Source organism: Canis lupus, chromosome 19, assembly GCF_003254725.2.
Source record: "Canis lupus dingo isolate Sandy chromosome 19, ASM325472v2, whole genome shotgun sequence".
In the NCBI taxonomy this organism is placed as follows: domain Eukaryota; kingdom Metazoa; phylum Chordata; class Mammalia; order Carnivora; family Canidae; genus Canis; species Canis lupus.
In genome coordinates, this window is record NC_064261.1 from 41,284,172 (window position 1) to 41,288,038 (window position 3,867).

The 3,867-nt window shown below is 44.1% G+C and overlaps 1 pseudogene; it reads left to right on the plus strand.

Moving 5' to 3' along the window:
* Positions 1-1,912: 1,912 nt before the first annotated feature.
* LOC125753024 (glyceraldehyde-3-phosphate dehydrogenase-like) lies at positions 1,913-3,134 on the plus strand (annotated as a pseudogene).
* Positions 3,135-3,867: the final 733 nt, after the last annotated feature.

The window sequence follows — 3,867 nt, forward strand, 5'->3', positions numbered from 1 at the left end:
TTCATATATTCAAAGGATCCCAGGAACCATGAAATTTGCTTCCATGAAATGTTGCCAGATACATGATACTTGGGCAATAAAACAGTTTATCTTCAGAAGAGGTTGTGAGCTGAGATGTGAATACATATTTGTGTGACATTAAGACACCTGTCTCTAAATGCTTTTAAAAGTGTTGATAGTAGAGCCTGATATGAAGATTTGGTCTTACACAAAATATGAAAGGTCATAGTTCTTGGATAGTTCCATAATATGGGACGTGGACTAATAAGACAGGAGGGCCTCAAGTTCCTGCCACTGAGAGGAAATTAATGGATTATATATGAAGGGTTTTGCTGCCGATGTACTTGAGGTAAGAAGATGCTTATGTTATATTGACTGTACTTAATTTTAAAATAGCACAGACAGTAAGTGTGTATTGTTTTTAATCTCTAACTTAGGGGTGTTGAGTGAACATTCCAAGTTCTTTGACTGGACTCTACTAGCCTGTAACTATGTGCATTCCTAGTCCAGAAGCTTTGTGTTTTTGTCCTCAATCAACATCAGAGCCCTTAAAAGCTAACATATTGGATGATAAAATGTGCTTTCATCAGTGAACCAAGTGGCATTTAAGATGGGTGTGGAGAGAGTTATTGTTCATGGTGACATGTCTCACTCCAAAACTTTTGTAAGAATGGAGAATAAGAATCAGCACACCCAATAGTCTGTCCTATAGGATATAATCTTAGATTTAGGATTCTGAAATTAAATCTGTATTTTACCACTGTATTAGCATTCTCCAGAGAAATAATTTTTTTTTAATTTTTATTTACTTATGATAGTCATACACAGAGAGAGAGAGAGAGGCAGAGACACAGGCAGAGGGAGAAGCAGGCTCCATGCACCGGGAGCCCGATGTGGGATTTGATCCCGGGTCTCCAGGATCGCGCCCTGGGCCAAAGGCAGGCGACAAACCGCTGCGCCACCCAGGGATCCCTCTCCAGAGAAATAGAACCAATAGGATATTAAATATATAATTATCATAAAGAATTGGCTAAAAGCAATTACAGAGGCTGGCCAGATCCAAGATCTGTAGTGGACAAGCTAGAGATCCAGGAGAGCCAATGATGTAAGTTCTAGTCTGAAGGCGGCTGGCCTGAAACCCAGACAGAGCTGATGTTTCAGCTTTTTGTTTTATTTTGTTTTTTTTAAGATTTATTTATTTATTCATTCAGAGAGAGAGGGAGAGAGGCAGAGACACAGGCAGAGGGAGAAGCAGGCTCCATGCAGGGAGCCCAACGCAAGACTCGATCCTGGGTCTCCAGGATCACACCCTGGGCTGCAGGCCCTGCTAAACCGCTGCACCACCGGGGCTGCCCTGATGTTTCAGTTTAAATCTAAGGTCAAGATAAAACCAGTGTCTCTCTTTAGAGATAGTTAGGCAGAAGGAATTCCCTGTTATCTGGGGAAAGGTCAGTTTGTTTGCTCTATTCAGGCCTTCAACTGATTGGGAGGGCAAGTGCTGGATCTGGGCTTATCCCCTCCCCATATAATTAATTAGGTCTGTGTTTATATGTTCCCATATCATCCTATACTTCCTTTTTCAGAGTAATCAATTCCCTTGTAACTGTTCAGAATCTGTGTCCTATTTGACTCCGAATTAGCTGAAGGTAGGGATGGTATGCCTTGGACTTTGTTGCCAATGTCTGGTACATACTGTTCTCAACTAGAACTGATCCTTGAACACCACCAGTTGGAACTGCACAGGCTGACTTATACTAATTGTTTTTTGATAAATATAGTACAATACTGCAGAAGTATTTTTTTATGATTTTTTAGCATTTTATTTTTCCCTATGTTACCTTATTATAAGAATACAACATATAGACTCTCTGTTCCTCCCCGTTCAACAGACAGCCGCATCTTCTAGTGCAGTGCCAGTCGTGTCCCCAAGACACAATGGTGAAGGTCAGAGTAAATGGATTTGGCCATATTGGGTGCTTGGTCATCAAGGCTGCTTTTAACTCTGGCAAAGTGGATATTGTCACCATCAATGACCCCTTCATTGACCTCAACTACATGGTGTATATGTTCCAGTATGATTCTACCAATGGCAAATCCCATGACATGGTCAAGGCTGAGAACAGGAAACTTGTCATCAATGGGAAGCCCATCTCCATCTTCCAGGAGTGAGATCTTGCCAACATCAAATGGGGTGATGCTTGTGCTGAGTATGTTGTGGAGTCCACTAGGGTCTTTACCACCATGGAGAAGGCTGGGGCTCACTTGAAAGGCGGGGCCAAGAGGGTCATCATCTCTGCTCCTTCTGCTGATGCCCCCATGTTTGTGATAGGTGTGAACCCCAAGAAGTATGACAACTGCCTCAAGATTGCCAGCAATGCCTCCTGCACCACCAACTGCTTGGCTCCTCTAGCCAAAGTCATCCATGACCACTTCGGCATTGTGGAGGGCCTCATGACCACTGTCCATGCCATCACTGCCACCCCAAAGACCATGGATGGCCCCTCTGGGAAGCTGTGCATGATGGCCGAGGGGCTGCCCAGAACATCATCCCTGCTTCCACTGGTGCCACCAAGGCTGTGGGCAAGGTCATCCCTGAACTGAATGGGAAGCTCACTGGAATGGCCTTCCGAGTCCCCACCCCAACGTGTCAGTTGTGGATCTGACCTGCCACCTGGAGAAAGCTGCCAAACATGACGACATCAAGAAGGTGGTGAAGCAGGCATTAGAGGGCCCCCTCAAGGGCATCCTGGGCTACACTGAGGACCAGGTTGTCTCCTGCGACTTCAACAGTGACACCTACTCTTCCACCTTCGACATCGAGGCTGGCATTGCCCTCAATGACTACTTCGTCAAGCTCATTTCCTAGTATGACAATGAATTCGGCCACAGCAACTGGGTGGTGGACCTCATAGTCCACATGGACTCCAAGGAGTAAGAGCCTCCTGGACTACCAGCCACAGCAAGAACAAGAGGAAGAGAGAGGCCCTCAGCTGCTGGGGAGTCCCTGCCCCAATTTAATCCCCCAACACACTGAGAATCTCCTGACCTTCAATTTATATCCCAGACCCCGAGGAAGGGGAGGGGCTTGGGGAGCCCTACCTTGTCATGTACCATCAATAAAGTATACTGTAGCCCCCCCCAAATAATATGATATATAATGCTGCTTTAACAACAACAACAACAACAAAAGCCCACCTACATTAGGAAAAACAATCTGCTTTACTCTATCCATTTAACGGTTAAATTCATCCAGAAAAACCCTCACAGAAACAGTGAGGATAATGTATCAACAAGTATCTGGGCACTCCAAAGTCCAATCAAGCTATTAGATAAAATTAACCATCACAACTACCTAAGAATTTTGACATTTGTCCCAAGCAAAACATTAAGTCATTGCTGCTTTAGAATGAGGTCACATCCATCTCAAATAATCATATACAGTGATGTTAGAACAATGAAATGGTCAGAGACCTGAACTGAATCAGTATTACTGAACAAATTCCATGGTTTTTGTGCATGCATGCTAATATAGCTTGATCCTACATGGAAGAATTTTTCATTGTCACTTGCTGCTTGTGGTGGTAAGACTATAAGGGGGATACCTATAGCTCCCAAACCCCTCTAAGCTACTGGAGACTTCCCACTATCAACCAAGAAAGAACCTCTTGTGAATAACCCTACATTGGCTCATGTTAGATTGCAGCACAACTTCTATAAAATCTCCAGGCAGAAAATGACTTTTTCCACTGAAGAGGTTTTGAAATGCCCTTGCATCTCAATAGCACCCAAGATAATACTGATGTCACAGAGAGGACATGGGTGACAGAGAGCACAGCCACATCCCTGAGGTAAAGAGTAGAGGCTTCA